The sequence below is a fragment of the Erpetoichthys calabaricus genome, chromosome 1 (assembly GCF_900747795.2).
Source record: "Erpetoichthys calabaricus chromosome 1, fErpCal1.3, whole genome shotgun sequence".
NCBI classification, from domain to species: domain Eukaryota; kingdom Metazoa; phylum Chordata; class Cladistia; order Polypteriformes; family Polypteridae; genus Erpetoichthys; species Erpetoichthys calabaricus.
This window is the reverse complement of record NC_041394.2, coordinates 305948938-305975326: the sequence shown is the minus strand read 5'-3', so window position 1 is coordinate 305975326 and position 26389 is coordinate 305948938. Positions and strand designations below refer to the sequence as shown.

Below are 26389 nucleotides of genomic sequence, written 5' to 3'. Positions count from 1 at the left end.
GCTTTCCTGCAGAGTAGAGAAAAATGCCAGTTTGATTTTTTTTGTTGTTTTTCCACCATAACTCCAATGGATTAATCACCTAAACAAACTGAGCTTTCTTCACAGGAACTCCATGGCACTATGACCTGGGATGATTAAGTTCTTTAGAGTGATGCAAAGCAGCTGACTAGATGTCAATAGCAGCAATAATTGAACACCATTAGTTCTATAAATCTTGTACTAGATTTCTTTAATATGGTTACATGAAAAATGATTATTTAGTTTAAGCTGTTTTGTATGCACTGCAATAGTGTTAACCCACAAACTGAAATTAGTATACTTTACTTTAAAACTGTTTACATTCAAAACATTTATATTCTTGGAAACCCTTTTCTGTTTCACTTTTGGGACCTGGAGCCTATCCTGGCTTCTGATAAAAAGCAGGGACCAATCTTGCATGAGTTTCCCATCTGCTAAAGGACCCACTCTTACACATATTGATACTCACTTATATGTGGGTTGTTTAAGATCAATACATCTAATGTTTATTTGGGTTGATGGAGGAAACTGAAAAAACCGAAATGAGCATAAGGGGAACAGTCGACTGTATTCAAAAGAAATTAAGTAAGGGCTCTGGATACGTGAGGTAGCAGTGAAACTGCTACAACTCTTTTCACCGTCACAAAAGACAAACCCAAAGGCAACTCCATACTTTATAAGTAGGCGCCCAGTCTATAGCAAAGGATATACTGTTATTCTGTGATTTTAATTTTTCCTATAGTGTTAAATATTGGTTCTATTTATTAAATTAATATTGCCTTTGAGAGCAGTCAATACAAAGCATTCAGAATTTTTTCATTAATTTTAAAATTGTGTTTTATAATCCCAAAATGATCTATGAAAACTCTTTCTGTGAAAATCTCCATGTAAGAGCACGTTCTCTGCCATAAAACTATTTTCTTCGTATTATGACAGGTGGCCACGGTCATTTCCTGGCCGGGATGCCAACTGTATGGAAGGATTGCGAGAGAGTCATCGGCAAGGCAATACCTTCCTCGGGATGTTAGAGTGGCAGCTCTCCTGGGTGGCTGTGACACCACAGATTCCTGCAGAGCATGCTGGGAGTTGGAGTTTGGTACAGCCATGTTGGGTTTCATGGAGGCTGCCAGGGGGAGCTGCAGAGCCCTTCATTGGGCTCTCACAACACCTGGGAGTGACTCCAGATCTGATTAATGAGCCACCTGGAACACTCCCAGGGCCATCATAAAAGGAGACGCCTCACTCCACTCAGAGAGCCAGAGTCGGGAGGAGGAAGGACAAAGCTTGTGAGGGAGGAGTGGACGTGGAAGGGCTGTGAATTGGTAGCAGAAGAAAGAACTGTGTTGTGGTACTGTATGGACTGTGTTGTACTTTGTGGGAGTGAAGAAGAAATGCTTCCCTGGCTGTAAATGAACATGTGTTGTGTGGTAATTTGTGTCTCTGCCTGTTTGTGTCCGGTAAGGGCGGCTGTACACGCCTCGGTTCTCCACAGTATATAACATTTGGACCATAGTTGATCATATCACAGTGTAGTGGTGGTGTTGCACAGAAGATGGGGGCTGAGTGAGAGAGTGAACAGCTAATGTCACCAGGAAGTGCTGTAACAAACATATCTGGAATATTGACATATTGCCAGAAGGTACCTCATTGTGTTTTGCTCTTGTCTCTTCACAAGTGTCTTCATTTGTTTTGTGTTTTTTTTGTTCATCCCAGTGGTAATTAATGTCTTTCAGCTCCTTTTTTATCCTTAGACAGAGCTATCACCAAAAGAAGCTTTGTGGATGCGAGCTTCCTACGCTTTCAGGGAAGGCACAAATAGTAAAAACAATTACTATGTACTTGCAACACTTCTGTCACTGGGTGACAGCTTTCCTGCACATCACAAGTAGAAAAAAACCGGATGGTTACATGATCTGGGATGCAAATATTGTTATGTTAATTTAAATAGGATTATGCATTGGTTTGTCAATTTCTATAACAGCAGCACTAAAACTGCTCTCCATATCATACTATATGGATACTACTACACTCAATCACTGAGAAAAAGTAATTTTGCAACTGTCAGAGGAAGAGAAAACATAATAGGTAACAAATAATCTGTGTAATACATGGAATACAAGAGAAATGCAAACACCAGGAATGCTCTCTGATTCTGAAATCACTGCAGCTAGGCATCGAGTAATGTGAGAAAAATCTGCTTTTGTTAACAATATAAATATATATTCCCCAATTAGATACAAAGTAAATGAGGCCAATAGTGCAAAGTCTGGCTTTACCATGACTGGCACTTATAACTTGCACATTTAACCTTGTTACAGGAACACATTCACAAATAGCATTTTTCCAGTAAGTTGTCATGCAGTTAAAGAGTGTTTCTCCTTATATTATTAAAGCCAGCAACAAAGTCAAGAAGACATAAGGAAAATCTACGAGCGGCAGTATTTGTAACAAGCATACTGAATGATAGTTTAGTGTTCAGTCAGTTAGTAAGAAAAAAATGAGAAAATTAACCTTCCAGACAGCCTAATTATGTTGATTGGCTGAGAAAACTATACTGCATGATGATGTTTGAATATTTATCACATTTATTTACAAATATTAAGTCTTACATTTTACAGTATATACTTTTTCTTTATTTAATACAACAAACCATACTGTATGCCTATACGTATTCAAAGTATGCATCTTTTTTTATAGTGCTGAGGTATGGAAAAGACCAATCAGAAACACGTTAACAGATGTCTTCTGAAGACCGCTGTTTCTAAAAAATGAGGTGAGCTACTTCAGTTATTCTATGGATAGTACATTTTAAGTTTTATATAACTGCTTCATATTAATTTCAAAAGATTTCTCTGGTTTCTGATGAGTTTTGTAAAATGTTAACCAAACTAAATTTTCTCTTCTATAATTAAATTATATATAGAAAGGGAATAACTTGCGCAATTAAATGGAAAAAATATTAAGTGCTCTTTCCAAGCTTTAATAAAGCTCATGATTCCTCCATGACATTTCATGAAATGAAGTTGCATATTTGCTGCCTATTAATTTCAGTCAGCATCAGATGTTCATGGATTTCTCAGCTTATTAGGACCCAAGAACACGTCTATTTTACACATCATCCTTTTTATAAATTTCAAATTATTGTATAGGATCTTAGAGAAAAGTCAAGCAAAATGACACCTTTTATTGGCTAACTAAAAAGATTACAATATGCAAGTTTTCAAGGCAACTCAGATCTTGCCTGAAGAAGGGGAATGAGTTGCCTCGAAAGCTTGCATATTGTAAACTTTTTAGTTAGCCAATAAAAGGTGTCATTTTGCTTGACTTTTCTCAACATTCATAATGGCTAACACGGTACAACACCCTAGTACTGTATAGGATCTTGTAACATTGATAATTTGTATTCTGTACTTATCATAGCACTTATTTACCTTTCTTGTATTAAAATTTAGTTCATGTTTTGACCTGTTTTGTATTATAATGATATATACAGCTATTACATCTTTGATTAGGCAGTGATTCTGCTCTTTTTTACATTTCTGGATTTACTATATTTTATTGGCTTTTATCACAATGAATTTTGCAACTTATATTTCTTTCCCCTCAAGGTAATAGGATTACTATAGTTAACAAATTCCAACCATAGAATTATTTTTACCGAATTTCCAAAACTCTTTATATATTTCATTTTTTTGTTGGATGTATTAATCTTAATATTATAACATAACTATAAATTATAATGTATTATTTTTCATATTCTGCTTAAAAAACCAACTGCTATAAGCCAACAGATTTATACTGCAAATTATTCCATTATATATTATTTTGTGGTTGACATTTTGACCTTCGATACTGTTGTGCTGAGTTTAATTAAGATTACCAGTTTACTGCAGTTACATGAATGTGTTGCTGCATATGTTTCTTCATTCTTAAAGTAATGTATTTTTTCTTCCTTAAAATATAATGCTTTTAAGAAGGGCACGGCTGTATAAATTTGCTGTGTTAATTTTTCCTTTTGTGCAAGCTTTTACAGTTTAACGTAGCACACTGAATTTTACTTTGAAGGATTACTAGTCTAATATATATTTATTTACCACAATGTTTTTAGTTTATTACTTTGTTACTTTTGCGGTGTTCCCCTTAATTCATTTAATAACATTGCATGTTTTGCTCTATTAAGATGACTTATTTATAGCTGACCATGAAATGCAATCATGTTTCGTTTCTACTTTTTGTTGTATTCACATTAATTTTTTTAATGCTAACCCCACCATTTGTGATTATTCTACTGGAATAATAGTATATGCTCTGTTGCTGCATCACTATGTGTATTTCTTGAGTAGTGTAGAAGGAATAACCTTCACCTATTATCATGAGAATCAAAGATCTTAAGCAGACAAAAAGTAAAGGAACAAAACACAAAAAGAAACCTGGTAGCAAGGCAAGGCCGTTTTATTTGGGCAGACCCTATCGTTCATTAAATATGTAAACTAAACATCCAAAGTTCTAGGAATATTTAAAAAAATGAAGGTCATGGTATCATAGATAAACTCATATATTGTAATACAGTTAACACTTCCTAGAACAATGAAAATTGTTCCTAACAAACAGAAATTAATTATACTTTAAACAAATATTTAAAACAAACCATTAATAAAAAAAAGAATATCAGTTTGATTCTCTCTACACTTCTCTACAAAGTTTCTTCATTCCGTATCCTTCTCAAAACACTTTAAGTAACCAAGTCTACTGTAGGTGAAACGTAGCAGCATTTACAATGGTAATAATTAACAAAATAATCAATACAGTATATATCTATATTTTTAAACATCAAATAAGCAGTAGGCCTTTACTCTTCAAAATGCAAAAATATCAAATTCAAAAGGAGAATCTGCACTCACATGCTATCAAGTGTATGGTTACAGTGTTTTTAAACAAATCTGTGAATAAATTCTGTATTTAGTAATTTATAAAATGTGTACTTGCATTTCACCTTAGATCTTGTCACAGAGCTCTGTGCCTGCGCTCAGTAAAGACTGCTTTACAAAAATAAACTGAACTGAATTAGAGTGTTTGCAGCAGGTCAGTGGTGATATCTACTGTACAATATGTGTCTCTCAATGACATCTTTTGCATATAACACCTCAAGGAGTAAAAAGAAAATGCATCAGAAGGCTTAACAAAAAGCAGTTTTGGAACAGGTAAATATAAAAATAGAGCAAACACGTGTTCTTGTGCCTCTAGATCATGATATCAATACGGTGTATATGTCAGCTTTAAGTTTGCCAGATAACAAAACCTAGTGATAAAAATAGTGTTGTTCAGTTTTTGATTTTCCTCCTGCATTCATTACAAGTTTTTAATTTATTCTATTGCAAACCTATAGTCATTCCAAGCCAAATAACAAACATTCTTTTTCAACCTTTCTAATGTAAAATCTTGCTTTAATACTCCTTGCACCTGATGTCAACTCTTTTAGCTATCACCTTTACACCTGGCAGATGTGTGGAGCTAATGGTATGCTATTAAAATCACAAAAATTATGCTCTTCACTTTCCTTTACAAAATTTTCATATAATATTTTCTATATATCCTGCCTTGCCCACTAGTAAATACTGCATTCCGCGTTGACCTCTTCATGAATGTAAATGTTCATTCACTTGAATCTTTTACCCCTTATTGCCTAAATTGTGCCGTGAAATGGAATTCTAAAAGTCAAATTGTGCTTTTATTTGTGTGTAATAGAATGAAATTCTAAAAGTCAGTGCACTTGCTCTTCCTAATTTACTAAGCATTCATCTATCCGTCCATTTTAGAAATCTGTATTAGGTACCAGGAAGGCGATTACTGTGTTTCAATAATATTTGTCAACAAAATGGTTAATAATAAATCATTTCAGAAACAAAAATCAAAATGTTTTGTAACTGTCTTACATGTACCAAAATATGAAAATTATGTTAACCGCAGCTAGACTTTGATATTAATTGAACCACATTCTTTGATATCACAAAGTTTGCTTACATTTATCCATGCATATGTACGCTAAATATGCCTCATAGATTCTTTGAAAGAAAGTTGTATTTTATTACTGTTTTTAAATAATGTTTTGGAAGTTGAACCTAACTCTTCAAGATTTTTTGTTAGGATGTTGTGCATATTGTTGTTAGAAGTAGCAAAGAAAGAAAGAAAAACAGTACAGTACCAAAAGCATCACCCTTAACCATCCATATATGTATAACAAGCATACCTCCACATTAAAAATAATTCACTTAAATTACACAACAATCTCATTATTGTTCATCTGGTTTAATAAGACAGCATCTCGGATTGTGACTATCAGCAGATAAAACAACCATTTAAAAATCTCTATTATCATAAAACAATATAGCACGTAGCACATTTGACATCATGATGCAGTTAATTTCATGGTTTATCTGGAACGTGTGAGATGTAATCATTTTTTTTTTAATGCAATGATCACAATACTATATACTGGGACAAGATAAGGATTTTCAAAATGATAAAAAGAATAAAAAAATTAGTTAAAGAAAACAATTCATAACAAATAATACATAAATAAAACAGCAAATACATAAATAAATACAAACTTGCATAATACACATAAACAAGTAATAGAAACGGTACAGTTATGTATTGATTAAATTGCTAAACTAATTTCTGTGTTCCTAATGATTTATGGTATGCTATGGTCAGATGGCCAGAGAGGACAGGAAAATAAAAACTCCCGCTGGGGAGATGCTAGAGAAAATGACCTGCAGGGATTCCAAGGCCAAAAGACCACCCGGCACTTCTGGGTATTCTGAAAAAGGTAAATGTGCTCAAGTAGTTAATAAGTAGTTAATTCCCTATAATGAGTACGCTCAGGTTCCACATGGTTTACTTTTGTATTGTATGACATAATTTTTTTTTAATTTTATTTTTAAAAAATGCTGCAAAATACTCATGTTCTTCTCTAGAAGTTTTCAAGAGACATTCTATCAATTCTATTGGTTTTAGAAGATGATCAATAGTTAGTAATTAAAAATAATAATTACATTTATACAGCACCTTTTTAACCTACTCAAAGTGCTTTACATAGAGAGATGGTAACAACTTCAACCACCATCAATGTGTAGCATCTACCTGGGTGATGTGATGGCAGCCATTGGTGCACCAGTATCCTCACCGCATTAGCTATTAAATGGTGAAGGGTTTAACAGTGAGCCAATAGTTGAAAATAATTTTTCAAAAGTAGGACTGTCTTTCAATTTGGACTCCTGTATTGTATTTAGTTATATGAGCTTCCATTATTTCATAATAGTCTGTTAGTTTGTTTCTTCTTCATTTTGGCTCAGCCTTCAGACATTCTCTTTTACGTTTAAAGACTCTTTTTCATGGTATTTTAATAGTGGAAGGATTCTTAACATTTTTTCCAGGAGGTAATATGTCTGCTGCAGTTCTTACCATAGCATTACAAATTTCCACCTTAATGTTTACATTGCTCATTCTGTAAGGAGAAGCAGTAAATTCAGACTGACTATTCAGATTATTAGCAAATCTAGACGCTAGTGGCATCAAAATAACATAAATAAACAGTATGCTGCTTTTTTGGCCCTAGTAACTGATATTTGTATGTCAAATGAAATGTAGAAAGATCAAATATACCGGTGTCAATGACCTGCTCACATCAATTTTTAATCATTTTTAAATTATTAGATTCAGCATGTATCCTCCTTTGTTTGTTAGATGGGTGTCATGCCAACTGAAACCAAAATAATAAGTTAATAAACTCTCTTGCTTTGGAGTTACAGATTATCTACGAGAGAACTGAGATCACCTACTATTATATATATTATAATTTGTTATTATTATAGATAATAAGTCTGAGAATTTACTGATAAAAGATGCATGATAGTTTGGTGGACAATGAATGGTCAGTATGAAAAACTATGAATAACTATGGCAAGAGACTCAAAAGACACTAAAGTACTAAAACTGATATTTTTAAGGTTTAAATAGCTTTAGAAAATACTCACTAAACCACTGCCTCCCTTTCCTTGATGAACAGAGTGGAAATAAAATTACTGAGAGGTGCTACTTCAAGTAACACTACTGCTAATAATGTCTTTAAAGTTAAAGTTGTGATATTAACTAAAGCCGTATTTGAGTGTCTCACATGTACACTGTTGCATCAGAGTTTTAGCGAAATTTAAGATGGCAATTATGTTATTTGCATTTTAGCCAGTTTTTCCAGACTTTTTAGATAATCAATTATCTGTTACTATAAAATAAATACAGTGCACATCTTTAGCTAAACTCACCACAAATCTGTCAGATTTTAATATACGTTTGTGACTAACCTTAGAGATAAAACTAGGCTGTCATTAATGGTGTATTATCTTTGAAATTGTTTTGGAGAGGACCCTGGCAACAAATTTATCTGGATGCAAATCATGCTCTCTCAAATAAATGACAGTTATCCACAAAGCCAATGTTTTGCCTACCATAGAAGGCTCTCATGCAGGGGTTTAGGGCCAGAAGTTGGCTGTAGGCTTAGTCCAATCACTTCAACATGGGCAGCTGTCTGGAAACAATTATTCTTTCAGAAGGGGTCCACTCCTTCATGGCTAGAACAAGAAATGACAAGTCCATCTTCAGTACTTCCAACTGGCAACATTGAATGTTACTGACACCAGCATACAGTATTAACATCCTAAACGTCCTGTTTTTGTACATCTTAAAGACTAATGAACTCAAGAATTTGTGCCTCAGGGAAGCAGGACACAAACGTTTTGCATTTAGATATTGTAAAGTTCAGGTCACGCAGAATCAAATCTTCAATAATGAAGACATCAGCTCAATGCGATTACTAACAGACTAAAGTCTATCTGAGATAGTGGAAGTGACCTGGGCTTGGGCCTAAGAGTCAGAGGGCATGGCTTGGAGCTGATGTTTCAGAGAAGACTCTAGCTACAGAGGAAGGTTCTTGACTATGTAGCAGGCAAGATGTCTGTTCCCTGAGACAAGATTGTCTTGCTAGTAGACGCTGAACCTCTCTCACAAAGGGTCTGAGTTTGCTATTGACATACTTCGGCTTATAATTGGCCATCTTCCTGTTGCATTGCATCCAAGGTTAAGGCCGGTGTCTGTGTGATATATAAAAGGGGGTAGGGCCCTATATCAAAAAGGGCATTTTTTTAAATTCAACTAAAAACCATGGCAGTCTACAATTGTATGATGAAATGATTTACTTTCTAGTAAATTTTGAACATACTGGAGTCAGTACTCCAATAATGTAAGAAATAATCTGGACTTGAGGAAATATATACATGAAAGAAAGAAAGGCAAGAATATGTCCAGTATTTAAAAGGAGGTGCAGTAGGAGTATGGCAGTCTGATGCTGTTCACATAGTTGTCAAGTAAAAGGATTGAATCAGGGTGGAGTGCAAGGATTTTACAGTGGAGGACAGAAAAGCAGTGAAATGAGACTACTTGATTAAGATATAATTTTCAACGGATCTTTAGCATGTCTATCTTGTAGACATTAAAGCAAACTGTATGACAACTGTTCAACAATAAGATAATAAGATTTTATTAAAAGAATTTTGTTTAGCCACCTGATGTAGCGGAAAATCTTTATATAACAATTTTAGTCTGTTAAGCTTTTCAGATATATTGTCATTAGTCTAACTGCTCTAAATTGGTTGACCAAATATCCATTTCCTTTAGCTAGCTTCCAGCTCTCTATGTAGTTTAATTACAGGATTATTTAATGTCCCATATACAGTATGGACCTATTTATATTGGATTAACATTTTTTTTTTCTCTTGTAGCTCTTCTTTGTATATTCATACACTATAAAGTCTTTGTCTAACAAAGGATTTCTAACATTACCCGATTTGTAATACAAGAGTAACCTACACACCACACTCCTATGGCTTGTCTTGGTGTGCTCCAAAGATATCCATCCATCCATCCATTTTCCAACCCGCTGAATCCGAACACAGGGTCACGGGATATCTTTGTTAAATAAATTTCTTACACATGGAAGTTGCTGGAGTCTAAAGAAAATTTTATGTAAGTTGAACATTATTTTTCCTTGACAACAGCCTTGTCATTTCCTATCTGTTAGTCAGTCATTATCCAACCCGCTATCTCCTAACACAGAGTCACAGATCTGCTGGAGCCAATCCCAGCCAGCACAGGGCAGGAACAAATCCCGGACAGGGCGACCAGCCCACCACAGGACACACACACACACACACACCAAGCACAATTTAGGATCACCAATGCACCTAACCTGCATGTCTTTGGACTGATGGAGGAAACCCATGCAGACACGGGGGGAGAACGTACAAACTCCACACAAGGAGGACCCGGGAAGCGAACCCAGGTCTCCTTACTGCGAGGCAGCAATGCTACCACTGCTCCACCTTCTATCTGTTAACATTTTCCAAATATTATTGATTCAAGATTTCAAGTTCTCCAAGCTGTTGCTTTGTAACTGTCACAGGTATCCAAATTTAAGAAATGTCCTTGTCTGTTTCAGAACACTGTCTAGTTAAAGATGGTGATGAGTCTTGCACTGATCATGTCTTTCCCACAAGGCTCACTTTCTATCTCCTGAAGATCCCTGCCTGACTGTACCTGTACTGAATATATATGTGTTTCACTTTTCACTCATTTGACACAAGCCTAAATATTGGTTAGGTACTTCTATATGATTTCTGCTGAGTTTATGGTATCTGCTAATCCACCTAATCAGCATCATCTGCAAATTTAACTACATGTACAGTAAGTTGTTACTTATAATATTGTCTATATTACTACTGATTTAAACAAAAAATGCTGATCTCAACAAATTCTTGTCTTGTCTTGTACTTTTGGATCTTAAGCTATTTGCCCAAACTATCTGTAGTGAGAAGTCAAGCAAAATGACACCTTTTATTGGCTAACTAAAAAGATTACAATATGCAAGCTTTCGAGGCAACTCAGGCCCATTCTTCATGCATTAAAAGGTGTCATTTTGCTTGACTTCTCACTACATCCATAATGGCTAACATGTTATAACACCCTACTACTACCCACACTCTCTGCAAAATACTCATGAATCATTTTCTCTTGTAGTTGATTAGCTTCCTGAAAGACCAGATAGAGCTCTATATTTTACTGTTGATTGCAATCAAATGCTGTTTTTTTTTTCTTTCTTGTAGTAAAACTGTACCATATTAATAATGAAACAAGATATTCTCTGTCTAAACTAATGCTGACTGAAGACTAATACATCTGTCCTTGATAGATAGTTCTCCATTAATTTGGCAATGACACACATTAAGCTGAATGAAAAAGATTAACCAGGGTCGACCCAATTAGTTTTTCTAAAGCTTGAGCATTCAGTGACTGAGTATTCATATGTACTGCCTTTAGCTGAGCAGTTACAAATGAGTTTGGGTAGAATGTGAATAGAGCAAGGGTAATTCTTCAGGTAACTTTTGTGGGACTTTAATGATTCAATATAATTTGACAATTGGGAAGAATAATGAACAAATAACTTACCTGAATACAAATAATACTAAATATTATTTTTTGAGATAAATTTTATAATAGTAACTTTTTGAAAAGTATTGTGGACACCTGCTTTAATCTTTGCGAAATACCATATTTAACTTCTGGAAGGAATTGGACATGTGCAATTGTTAGATTGAAGATGAATTGATAAATATTCAGTAAAACACTTAAGAACAGTGCCTTGAAAGTGCAGCATATTTCTCAATTCTGTGTAATAGAATTCTGTTGTCAAGAGTGTCAAAAACTATGTTCAAATCTGAACACATAATAAATTAGTATTTCATGCATCAGGGTTTAACAGAAAATGTTTGATAACCTGATAAATGTGCAGTTTTAATAATGTACTTTCCCTGGCAAATGGGTAATAGTATATTTTTTAAACCCATCACACAAATTTAAGGATTAAAAATATATTGGTGCAGAGTTTAAAATTTACAAATTGCCCCATTAACAAATTATAGTAATATTACTTGAATTGAATTGATGTTTTCAAGGTTGAAGGCACTCTGGCAAATGTTTAATGCAAATATTTCACATTACTGTTGAGTATATTCATGCCACTGACTATTAAGTTCATTATTCTTTTTAGCATCTATGAATATGTTTTCATCAGTCCAAATTTTAATTGTAGGGACTGTATCTATAATTAGATTTTTTGTAGTTATAATTTGAGTGTTATATATCTAGATTTTGTTTTTTGATTAGGGAAAACTGAAAGAATTTTTCTACTGACTTCATTACAGCTTTAATTAAGAGAGACAGTAAATGTAATTACATTTTGATTATCCCATATTAAAATTATACATATTGGTAAAAGTTAAAATATGTAAAATGTAACATTTTACAAGAACATGGGGGCAGTCAGGTGTAAATTTCACACAAACATTAAGAAGTTTCTCTTCACACTGAGTGTGCCGTAGACACATAACTATACTAGGTATTGTGGTAGACAGTAGGACTTTCAAACCTCAACTTGATGTTATTTTGGTAGAATTAAGTGGATCGGACTGGTGAGCTTTGATAGGCCGAATGGCCTGTTCTCATCTAAATTTGTCCAATATTCTTTTATTGTTCTAATGTTAATCCACCATAATAAAAGTAAAAGAGTATGTGTATGTTTGTGTATCTGTGAGTCCATCCTGTTGCTAGGGTTAGAAACAAAAAAATTAAATATAGGCAGAAGAATGGTAAAAAAAAATTTTAAATGATAATAAAATAATGGTCTAAAAATTACAAAATTGGTCTTATCTGGCTATTGTCTGATATTATACTCCAGCAACAGCAGCATGGCAGCAACATTCATGCATCTACCCGGGCCACATAAATAAGGTTTAAAGGCTGTAATGCTAATGACTGATAAATCTTCATGGTGGGCAATGGATGAATAAAAATAATGCTAAATCGATGCACATGTTGGGAAACCAAAGCCTGACAACCCATGTATCTAATAAAAAATACGAGGTCATGTTGATTACTTAGATTTCAACTTGTCTTAGATGGATAGCACTGCTAGACTACATATATACAAAAAAAACAAATAACATATAATAAAAGCAATATTTATTTAATGTAGAACAATTCATCATAAATGTTAGTGTTAGTATAAATACATTATACGGTATATGTGTGTATATAGTGTATATTTATATATATACAGTATATAGTATACTGTATGTATAGTTGTGTGTATACTGTACTTTTTATATATATTCTAATTTCCTTTACATGGTTCAATTAAATGTCATCATATTTTTCTTAAGGAATCCAAAGTATTTAACATTTAGGCTTAACATAACTTGAGATGCTTTTAAATTCAAAGATCAAATTAGTGACCTTATATTCCCTTTGCTAAATTTATACTGAAATTAATGATTCAGTATTTGTCTTTGCCTTAAGCAGTGAAATGAAAAATAAGTGTCTTAAACTACTTTGTCATGAATATTTATAGAGTAAAACTCTTATACCTAACTGTAACAGATTTTTATCAGGGGACTGTCTTTAAACTGGCAGCATTTGGGATCAGAGTGGAGCACAAACATACAGACTTAAGAAACAGATAAACTTTTAAGAAGTTAAAGATTTGTAAAAACAGGCAAAAATTAGATGGTCGTATTCAATAGTGTATAACACACTTTAACTTATTTAAGATAAAATAAATATGAAACATGCCTTGTCTGTATGCATTAACTTCCACTAATGATTCTGAGAGAATTTTTTGTCTTGAGTGAAAACAAATATTCTCATGCCAAAAGCTTCCCTGCTTATCACACTGTTCCTCAGAAATGTTCTGACAATAGCACGGATAAAGAAAAATTCTGTGCATTTGTGTCTGTGGAGAAATCGGTCAGTAAAATAATTGCCAAATTGTAATTTAATTTTACTGTGACAAAATTACATTCTGTATTTCTTTGAAGAGTCACACTCAGGGGCTGGTTTTCTTATTTAAAGCATTCTGTGATGTCTAATGGTATTCTAGAATATAATTTCAGTTGAACAGAAATTATAATTATAATTATTATTATATTGAACACAAAATGCAAATGAATGCAGACCAAACTAAAAAGACATTAATTTCCATGTCACATTTTCAGAATAACATATGGCATAGTGGTGCAATGGTTAGCATTGCTGCCTTACAGTTTCCTGGGTTTGATTTCTTTGTCCGATCTTTCTCTGTGTGGAATTTCAATATTCTCCCATGTCTGTATGAGTTTTTTCTAGAATTTCAGTTTTCTTTACACATTCTCAATGATACACTAAATTTTAACACAAAACTGAGTGAGTGACGTTATGTGATTGAGCATGCCCTGTGATGGACCAATAAAATTAGTAGTACAGGTGCCCAGTGTTTCCAGGATAGGTGCCAATCGTTGGAGAGTCTGGGTTTGCTTGAGCAAGTTTGAGAAAGTATGTATATATGTTATTTTAATATAATACTTAATAACAGTGTTTAAATCAGGGACCTCAAAGTCAACTCCTGGAGGACTGCTGTGTCTGATAGTTTTTTATTTCATAAGAATCATTTCTTATTTTGTTGTTAATGTAATCGAATTCAGTTATACCGCCTTTTCTGCTCCTGTTGTGATCTAGTGTACTAGTTTCCACATTTTACAGTTTAAACCAAAAATAAATAAAATATTTTATGCTCCTGACCAAATAAGAAGCCCTCAAAAGATAAACTCTGATGTGCCCTTCATATTACAGTATGTTATTTGCTCTATTATCGTTGTAAGTTATGCTTCATTTAAGTAAACAGTAAACTGTTAAGGGGTCCATCTTAACAAGAAAGCGAATTGAAAAAAACATTTTTTTTTAATTATTTTTTTCCTTGCACATCCAAAAGATGTTAATTGGCATCCATAAACTGACCCATATTTGTGACTCTGTGTGCATTAATACACCACAAACACTGTAAGGTTTTGCCTTACAACTGATGGTTCCAGGATTCAGAAAATTACAATATGTGTTATCACAGAATTTTTCTTTAAATAACAGCTGACATCCCCACTGTAATTGATCCAATGGATATCCTTTATTAAAACAGATCTGAGGAAAAATGCATACAGGATGAGCACCTCAGTTTGCTATAAGACTGATCCTATGAAGACCTGGATAATTTGCATAGTATATTTATAAAATTCACAGTTTTCACCAATTAACAAAGAGGAAATAGTATAGACCAGAGGTGACCAACATCAGTCCTGGAGGACCACAGTGTCTACAGGTTTTTGTTCCAACTCATTTGCTTATTTTGAAACCATTCCTTGTCAATTACACATCTTATTTAATTTCATAACTTGCTAGAGTTTTAACTCGGCAATGTTAGGTTATTTTTATATCATAGATTTTTTTCTTTTCAAGGATATCATCCAAGATTTTAAGTCTAAAACTAATGAGTAATTCTCAGTCCTTCTCTTTTTTTCCCTTCATTTTCCTTCTAAATATTTCATTAAACCAGATAGATCATGATGGATACACACAGGTGTAACTTGAAACAATGAGTAACAATTAAAAGCAGTGAATGTAAATGTTAAAGACTAATAAAAATTAAAGGCATGAATAATAAGCAAGACAACTAAAATGAACTAAATAAATTTTGCTTGAGAAGTAAGTTCTTCATTAGCAATAATTGACTTCCCATTAAGAAATTGGGTTGAAACAAAAACCTGCAGCCACTACGGCCCTCCAGGACTGATGTTGCTGACCTCTGGTATAGACCATCACATACCCTAACTTTGTATAGAGTGAAATGTGCCAAATATCTTAATGAATTAAAAGCCTTTAGCAAAACATCATTTAATTAGAACTGTTTATATACAGATATTACAGTTAAAAACTTAAATTTCATATGATCTCATCCTCTCCGTGGTTACTGAGCTGGCATATATACTTTTGTTCACACAGAAAATTTCTCTTGCAGTATAGACAAATACATTACACTATTAGCATTTAGAAGCAGTTTGGTCATAGAATCAACTGAATTCTCTCTGCAATCCCATCACCTCTTTTATAAGTCAGCCACAATAAAGAAGAGATTTCATAATTTATCAAATAATACAATTCCAAGTCTCCTTAATCAATCATAGAAAAAATGTCCTCTTCCTATGTGTGATTTCTCCAAAAACTAAGCTCTTGGAAGTAAATAAAAAGTTATTTGATTTAACATTAATGGGAAGATGTGAAATATGATTTAATAAACCTTGGCAACCCCCTTATACTACTCGAACATATAATAACAAAAATGAAATACTCTTACAACTGAGGCATGTACAGTATGACACCACTGAGAGTACACTCTAGTCAGCCAGCAAGTATGTGAAATAGAAACACTACTTTAATTTTGGTTTATTACCAGCTATGTTGGAGACAGCAAAATCAATACAGATATCAACATTTGATGAACCTAGGCTAGATAGCTCTCAGCAGTCCCTTGGCAATCTGCACTCTGCTCTTCAGTCAAGGCTGTGCAAGCAATTGTTTCGGACTGTGGTAGTGGTACTTAAAGAGTTGTTGTCCAGTGGTAATTTTGACACTGGTGTCAGTGTATTGGGATTTCTCTTTCCTGGTGTATCTCATATCTTCATATGGCTACTGCTTAGGTGAGCATGAGCAAACGTAATTTGTTATTTACTGTGCTGAGCTTGACACAGCCCATTCCTTTAAGGATCATATGATAGGTATTACTGGTATTAATGGTTCTCTATTACTTGTTTATTTTTAAGGCAGCAATGTGCGAGCCTGGAGAAGTTTAAATTAGCCCATGCTCTGTATGTTTCCCTTATGTCGCCAGGCTTTATTTTGGATCCACTACAAGTCTGTATTATTAGATTATATCACTATGGTGATTGAGGTTTCAGTGCTATATTGATGTCTCACAGGTCTTTGTGTTTCTGTTACTTTCATCACAAATGCATCCGACCTGGGTTCGCTTCCCGGGTCCTCCCTGCGTGGAGTTTGCATGTTCTCCCCGTGTCTGCATGGGTTTCCTCCGGGCGCTCCGGTTTCCTCCCACAGTCCAAAGACATGCAGGTTAGGTGGATTGGCGATTCTAAATTGGCCCTAGTGTGTGCTTGGTGTGTGGGTGTGTTTGTGTGTGTCCTGCGGTGGGTTGGCACCCTGCCCAGGATTGGTTCCCTGCCTTGTGCCCTGTGTTGGCTGGGATTGGCTCCAGCAGACCCCCGTGACCCTGTGTTCGGATTCAGCGGGTTGGAAAATGGATGGATGGATGGATTTTAGTATTATGTGTGTAATTTCATTTTCTTAAGCTTAGCAGTTGTAAATGTTGACTTCACAAACATTTTGATTAAAAGACAGCTTTGACTATGGATGGTTTTTCAGTTCTTCTCGTTACACAAAAATGGCATTAGAATTATAGTGTATTGAAGGGACAAAGAGGCTGAAGCCCCAGTTGACCCATTTGAATGATCTGGATTAGACTGAAACACTCTCCTTCTCAGTATGCCTGTGAGAGCTCTGGCCAGGTATCTCCTGAATTCTCCAATTGTGATTGTCTCACACAGAACTATATAACCAAAATTTATTTCAGTTGTTGTTTAGATTAATTGACTGACTAATTACTCTAAAATTAACCCCAATTGTAACCTTGCGATGGAAACATGCCTGGAAATTTGAATCAAATACCATCTAAGCTGGCTGGAAGGCAGTAGTGGCTGCAGTTGTTTGCTGTAGGCATTATTTAGGAACCTATTACTGCTTCTAATAGAACATCCTTCTTTTGTCTGAGTTCTGATTAAGAAACATTGTAGAATTCTAAATGCTTATTTTCTTTTCTTTTCTTCCCTTAACCAAGAACCAAACAATAATGAAATTCAGGGTAAGCCAACAGATGACCAGCTACCTTGAGGTCTCAAAATGAGAGCCACCATTTTAATTCCAGTCAGTTTCGAAGTTAGTTAGAAGCCAGTTTGTGATATTAATTAATATAGGCAAATATTTGGCTTGTTAATGACCTTATCCTGCCTCACATGACACTTTCTAAAACTGTATGTTCTGTCTATTTTTGCGTTAATTTCTTCTGTCCGACAGTCCACACAAATGTGTGTTTGTGCCCTGACATGGATTTGCAACCTTCTGGAGCTTGTCTGTGATTTACATTTGTTTTTGGAGTAAGCTGTGGAAAAAAGGCTTTAGAAGAGTGATGAATTCAGGCTATGAAATAGAATGGAACATAAATGAAGCAAGGATCTATATATATAATTCACTAAGCCGCCGACAAGTAGCCACCCATGGAAAGCACGCAAGTAGCCACCCATGGAAAGCACGCAAGACAGCCACACCCACCAACTCTAAGACCATTGGATACGACGACAACTCGCAGAGCCACGCCCACCAACTCGGACGCGCCAACTCGGAAAATATGGCGTCATTTATGTTCGTCTGTGCTAGAGACTACATGCATCTCTGAGCCACGTCGACTGTTCAGAGACATGTTTCTCGTGGATGTGAATGGCTGTATGCAGCGTGTAAAACAGTTTGTGAGGGGTATCCCATGGGATCCTTAAAACAATCCTTTAAAATGAGGTTAAAACACAATGAAGGAAGCAGTCTTTAAAAACCAATAAGCCCTCTGCCTCTTTTTCAATAGCGTCTCACCTGCTTCACCAATGCAGGCCCTGCAACAGTCGAGACGCTCTCTCAGCAGCTGACCTTCTCTGTGCCTGACTCCACTACTGTCAGTTGCCTGATTAAAAATGGCCTTTTGAAGGGAAGCTATGGACCCGCTGTACCACAGGAACACATTGCCTTCGAGCCTGCTCTCGGTCACTCTAACGTACCAGCTTTCTCTCTCTCCTCACTCGCTCGCACACTGCACAGGGGAGAAATGCCCGCAGCACGACTCCACCCGGAAACCGTTTCAGCCACACTTCCACGCCCCTCGCTACGCTGTGAGTGCGATGATTATTTATTTAAAAATGGCCTTTTGAAGGGGAGCTGTGGACCCGCTATACCACAGAATCACCTGTGACATTGCCTTCACATTGTTTTCCTTTTATTTCTGATCCCGTCGAGCAGATCAGACACCCAGGCAAACAACACCGAATAATCAATAGCTGCAACTACTTTGCCCGCCCCAACTCCTCACCTGAGTCGGTTTCGTCTCTGTTCGGCAGTGTTTCCCAAACTCGGTCCTGGTGAACCCCTGTGGATGCAGGGTTTTGTTCCAACCAGATTCCCAATCATTAATGCTGGTGAAACTCATCCGGGATAAGTCGGTTTTTCAAACGCAGCCATGTAGCAGATTAGTCTAGCAGGATGTAATAATCTGAGATGAATGTGCGCCCCCCCGCTGAGTGAAAAGCCAATGTATATTGAGTCTAGAAAACATGATCAGCAAGTCTTTGATAGGCTGCAACAAAATGATGAAAGAACGGGCGCATTTTTTTCACACAAGCTGGGTGGGTGGGTGTTAGTTAGTTAATTAGTTACTCGAAGGATTTCAAGATTTAATATGCACAAGCGGTAACACTGCAAAAGCAGCCCAAACCAGAAAAGACGGCTGGCAAAAAGTGGCCGACAAATTAAACACGTGTGCATTGTACTTACTGAAAGCAGCGTTACGGATTTTGCAAATGTTCATTTTTTTCCCTCTGCTTAAAAAACATTTAAAAAGCGGCGTGATTATGCGGCGTAAACTATGCCGCGGGTTGGTGTGCAGCATGTAAAACAGTTTGTTTGTCGCGGATAATTTGCCTTTTACTTTTACACGAAGACAATTTCCTGTTATATTGGCCTTTGCGTTTACAATTAACAAGGCGCAGGGCCAAACTTTCAAAGATATGCATGTATCTGCCAAAACCAGTTTTCAGTCACGGACAGTTGTATGTTGCTCTCTCCAGAGTTCCATCTTTTCATTCACTTACTGTTGTATCGTCAAACCCACCCCTTTTAGACAACTGTGTCTTTCCGGAAGTGTTCAGCCATCAATAAATAATTATACGGCATATGCCTGCAGGAACACGTGCAGCGAGCGAGCGACACACACACACATACAGGCGCGCGCGCAAGAGAGAGAGAGCGCTGGACACATAAGAATAATAATACTTCGTTACATTGATATAGCGGTGTTCTCAGCATTCAAAGCGCTATCCACACAGGGAGGAACCGGTAAGCGAACCCGCAATCTTCCACAGTCTCCTTACTGCAAAGCAGCAGCAGCACTACTACAGCGCCACAAGGCAGTTAAAGAATGCACCGGGCTCGATTTTATTTTTACTTCTGTTTACAGTGATCGGGTTGTAGATAGCATTGTTGTAATGTTACTTTCTTGGTGGCTTATTACATTACGGATGTTTCACATGTTCATTTTTTCCCCTGTGCTTAAAAGACATTAAAAAAGTCTTTCTCAACTGTGACTCCGGAACATCTCAGTACGCAAGCTATATTAAGCGTCAACAACGAAGACTCGCTACACCTTAATCTACAAGTACTGACACTTAACCCTACCGACGAAGTAACTTTAACCAGCGTGGCCTTCTTCGTCACAGACGATCCCGCTTTCAGTCACGGACAATTATATGTTGCTCTCTCCAGAGGTCTATCTTTTCATTCACTCACAGTCGTATCCTCAAACCCACGCCATTTTGACAATTGTGTCGTTCAGGAAGTGTTCACCCATCAATACATAATTATGCGCCGTATGCTACGCCATGGGTTGGCTAATATAATAAAAAGAAATAAAATGTTATCACTTAAATGCCAAAGATTTGCATGTTATCCTTTCATACATTGATTTTCTGTTGTGTTTAAATATGTCATCTAATTATTTCAGTAATTATTTGATTATGGTTGTGGTAGACATTGTCTAGTACTAGAGCCTGCTTAGTCAATCTGTGTTCTACTTTTTGTTAAACTTATAATCTTAGTGTTAACTTTAATTTTTGTCAAATCTTTTTAAAAATATGAATATGCCTTGTAGTGTAACATCCTCCTCTTCATCCTTTCCATTGTTAGATCCAGTTCAATCCAGAATTTTGGACAGTAGTAATTCATCACGGTATTGCTAGCCGAGATTCAGGATAATCTTGCATTTGATGCTCAATTGAGAAGCAAATCATTGTATGTCTATAGATGGAATGCAAATGCATATAGAATTGGTGAATGAATGTTTCCAGTCTACTTCATTCGTCAACTAAAAGGTATGCAGTGTTCTTGCTTTACCATTAATCCTCGGCCTCAGATGAGCATCCAGTGTGTGACTTACCAGCAGAAATTATGGCAGATAGCAAATGAATGTGAACTGCACTATAATAATATTCAGTGCTTGATTCTGTTGGATAAACATATGGGTAACAAAAGGTAATACTAGAATGTGATTTAGTTCAGTCTTCAGTTTTAAGAATAACATCATTGCCAGGACCTACTCTAAACCATGGAAATGTAAATTAAAATGCTGAGAGAAGGGCCAACAAGTGAAACTTAAATAATGGTTAAATATTTGTGACTGTTGAACGAGTCCTCCAGCCTAGAGTAACAGGGGTCTATGCCTGTTTCACTGCTATGCCTCCATTTTTTATTTCAAAGACAAGTGAAAAGAAGACAGGGTAAAAATATTAATTTTGTGCGCAGCTATAATAGGAGTTTGAAACAAGGTCAGTGGTAATGAGAAAATAAAATCAAATGACGAATAACAACAAATGATTAAGAACACATAAAACTAGCGATTTCACAAATCAGATGAAACCATTTAACCCATCAATCTCAGGCAGCTACTGAATAGCTAAGCTGTCCCAATATCTCATGCAAATATTAAAAATTATTAAAACAATAAGATAACCACACATTTGGCTAATAACAAACTAACTCTTTATACTCATTTAAATGCAGTTGGAAATTCTGTAGTGTACTGGTGAACCACAAATGCTTGTGTAGTTAACTTCTTATGGTAGTTAGAACGTTGTACTTTAAACAACAAGCTTGTCCATTAAGTCACATCTCCAACTCACTAAATCTGTTTGTGCTTGAACTGTCCATCTCCATTTATCTGTTTTGAAACCTGATTAATTCAGTTCAGCATCACAGGAGACGCATCCTATGCAGGTAGTCATCTGATGCTACTTAAAAACTGCCCTGGATATTTAAATGTATTTAAAAAAGGAAACTCACCTAGCAATTGGCCATTTCTCAGTTAAATAAATGTTAATTCTTTGTAGGCATATAGGTCAGTACTTCAAAAAGCAAATATAACAAACAGGAGGTAATAATTAATGCCATTGTATGTAGGTTGAACCAAACTGATTAACTGAAAAATAAACAGAGCCAACCACACTAAAAAAACTATGGGAAAAGTGAACATAGCACAATACACAAGGTGCTCATGCTGCATCATCATAATATCTCTCAGGCTGACATTTTGCAGCAGACAGGTGTTTCTAGATGTGCTGTCTATGCTCTTCTGCTGAAGCTCAAATAAACAGGCAAAGTTGAGGACGAGAAACACAGTAGTCAGCCATGGAAAATGAATGCAGCAAATGAGAAATACATCAAGTATAATCCCCTTCAGAATTGTGAGATGTCCAACTCAGAACTGGCAGAGACCACCTGGACCATTGCATACCTATCTATGGTCCAGAGAAGTCTTATCAGAAGTTGTCTTTATGGCAAAATTGTGATCAAAAAGACATTCTTCCAGGGTGAAATTAAAGCCAAATGGCTCACCTATGTGAAAAAACACAAGGACTGGGGTGCAGAAACATGGCAGCAGATGCGCTGGACAGATGAGTCAGAATTTGAAAATTTTGGATATATTTTCTGTTGAAGGGCTGTAGAAAGGTACATGACTAAAATCTTTAGGCAACAGTGAGGCATGATGCAGTTTCCCTCCATGTTTAGGGTTGCATTTTTACAAATGGAGTTGGTGATTTGATCAAAACTGATGACACCTTCACTACTGAGAAGTACAAGCAGTTACTTATCCATCATACAATACGATTAGGGAGGCATCTAAATGGTTCAGTCTTCAGTCTGCACCCTGACATGACAATGACCCCAACCTCATGGCCTAAATGAAATAAAAGAAAACAAACAAAAAAAAACTACCTCCAGCAAAAAGAGGAACAGAGTATCCAGAAACACATCTAAACATAATTGAGCCAGTCTGGGATCACTTGAGATAAAGGCATCAGCCAAAAAAGTAAATGTCATCATTGATAAAAATATCAAAATCATTCATTCCATTATTTTTGATAGTACTTCCGCTTTACAGCTTTTTCTTCACAAGTGCCTAAGACATTTGTACAGTACTGTATATTTACAGTATGTGTCTAGTACACTGTATTGTGTTGTTTCACTGGGCTAAGAATCTATTCATAAAATAACAACAGAACAAAGACTAATTCTCACACTGGAATCACATACTGTGTTTTTCTGGTTCTTAATGATTGACTAGCTTAGCAATCACACCTTCATCTTCTATAATGGCAGCTTTTTCTCCCCTTTTCTCCTTTCATCTGCCATGTATTTCTTTTCAGTTGCACACCCGATAAAAGCTATGCAACAACAACAACTTTTATTTATATAGCACATTTTCATACAAATAATGTAGCTCAAAGTGCTTTACATGATGAAGAAAGAACAAAAAGACAAAGTAAGAATTAAAATAAGAGAACATTACTTAACATAGAATAAAAGTAAGGTCACAAAAAAAACTCCAGACGGCTGAAGAAAAAATAAAAGCTGCGGGGGTTCCAGGCCATGAGATCACCCATGTTTTTTTACACACATGTATGCATGTAAATATATATACAGTACTGTGCAAAAGTTAGGCAGGTGTGAAAAAATGCTATAAACAAAGAATGCTTTCAAAAATGGAAATGTTAATCATTTATTTTCATCAATCAACAAAATGCAGTGAATGAACAAAAGAGAAATCTAAATCAAATCAGTATTGGTGTGACCACCCCTTGCCTTCAAAACAGCATCAATTCTTCTAGGTACACTTGCACACAGTTTTTGAAGGAACTTGGCTGGTAGGTTGTTCCAAACATCTTGGAGAACTAACCACAGATCTTCTGTGGGTGTAGGCTTCCTCACATCCTTCTGTCTCTTCATGTAATCCCAGACACACTCGATGATGTTGAGATCAGGGCTCTGTGGGGGCCATACCATCACTTCCAGGACTTCTTATTCTTCTTTACACTGAAGATAGTTCTTAATGACTTTGGCTGTATGTTTGAGGTCATTGTCCTGCTGCAGAATACATTTGGGGCCAATCACACGCCTCCCTGATAGTATTGCATGATGGATAAGTATCTGCCTGTATTTCTCAGCATTGAGAACACCATTAATCCTGACCAAATCTCCAACTCCATTTGCAGAAATGCAGCCCCAAACGTTCAAGGAACCTCCACCATGCTTCACTGTTGCCTGCAGACACTCATTATTGTAGCGCTCTCCGGCCCTTTGACGAACAAACTGCCTTCTGCTACAGCCAAATATTTAAAATTTTGACTCATCAGTCCAGAGCACCAGCTGCCATTTTTCTGCATCCCAGTTCCTATGTTTTCGTGCATACTTGAGTCGCTTGGCCTTGTTTCCACGTCAGAGGTATGGCGGTTTGGCTGCAACTCTTCCATGAAGACCACTTCTGGCCAGACTTCTCTGCACAGTAAATGGGTGTACCTGGGTCCCACTGGTTTCTGCCAGTTCTGAGCTGATGGCACTGCTGGACATCTTCCGATTTCAAAGTGTAATAAGCTTGATGCGTCTTTCATCTGCTGCACTAAGTTTCCTTGGCCGACCACTGCATCTACGATCCTCAACATTGCCCGTTTCTTTGTGCTTCTTCAAAAGAGCTTGAACAGCACATCTTGAAACCCCAGTCTGCTTTGAAATCTTTATCTGGGAGAGACCTTGCTGATGCAGTATAACTACCTTGTGTCTTGTTGCTGTGCTCAATCTTGCCATGACATGAAACTGTCTTCCACAACCTCACCTTGGTAGCAGAGTTTAGCTGTTCCTCACCCAGTTTTAAGCCTCCTACACAGCTGTTTCTGTTTCAGTTAATGATTGTGTTTCAACCTACGTGTGACATTGATGATCATTAGCACTTGTTTGGTATAATTGGTTGATCATACACCTGACTATAATCCTACAAAATCCCTAACTTTGTGCAAGTGTACCTATAAGAATTGATGCTGGTTTGAAGGCAAAAGGTAGTAACATCAAATATTGATTTGATTTAGATTTTTCTTTTGTTCGCTCACTTTGCATTTTGTAAATTGATAATAATAAACAATCATTATTTATATTTCTGAAAGCATTCTTTGTTTACAGCATTTTTTCACACCTGCCTAAAACTTTTGCACAGTACTGTATATTATATATCATTGGCTGAGCTTTCAAAGTAGCAACTTCCTTTAATATATGACATGCCTCATGGAAAGTATTTCAGCAGTGACATTAAGTTTATTTGATTAACAGAAAATATGCAATATGCATCATAACAAAATTAGAGAGGTGCAAAAATTTGGGCACCCCAACAGATATATTACATCAATACTTAGTTGAGCCTCCTTTTGCAAATATAACAGCCTCTAGACGCCTTCTATAGCCTTTGATGAGTGTCTGGATTCTGGATGGAGGTATTTTTCACCATTCTTCCATACAAAATCTCTCCAGTTCAGTTAAATTTGATGGCTGCCAAGCATGGACAGCCTGCTTCAAATCATCCCATAGATTTTCAATGATATTCTAGTCAGGGGACTGTGACGGCCATTCCAGAACATTGTACTTCTCCCTCTGCATGAATGCCTTTGTAGATTTCGAACTGTGTTTTGGGTCATTGTCTTGTTGGAATATCCAACCCCTGCGTAACTTCAACTTTGTGACTGATGCTTGAACGTTATCCTGAAGAATTTGTTGAATTCATCTGACCCTCGACTTTAACAAAGGTCCCAGTCGCTGAACAAGCCACACAGCCCAACAGCATGATGGAACCTCCACCAATTCTGACAGTAGGTAGCAGGTGTTTTTCTTGGAATGCTGTGTTCTTCTTCCGCCATGCAAAGCGCTTTTTGTTATGACCAAATAACTCAATTTTTGTCTCATCAGTCCAAAGCACTTTGTTCCAAAATTAATCTGGCTTGTCAAAATGAGCATTTGCATACAACAAGCGACTCTGTTTGTGGCGTGAGTGCAGAAAGGCCTTCTTTCTCATCACCCTGCCATACAGATGTTCTTTGTACAAATTGCGCTGAATTGTAGAACGATGTACAGATACACCATCTGCAGCAAGATGTTCTTGCAGGTCTTTGGAGGTGACCTGTGGGTTGTCTGTAACCATGCT

At 36.2% G+C, this 26389-nt stretch overlaps 1 protein-coding gene across 1 annotated transcript in view; it reads left to right on the top strand.

The window, feature by feature from the left end:
• Positions 1 to 2713: 2713 nt before the first annotated feature.
• The window catches only part of mgat4c (mgat4 family member C), a 79019-nt gene continuing 55343 nt past the window's right edge, over positions 2714 to 26389 (top strand). Inside the window, exon 1 of the mRNA XM_028791534.2 lies at positions 2714 to 2791. The gene's annotated coding sequence lies outside the window, so the exon portion shown is untranslated. The remainder of the gene's footprint in view (positions 2792 to 26389) is intronic.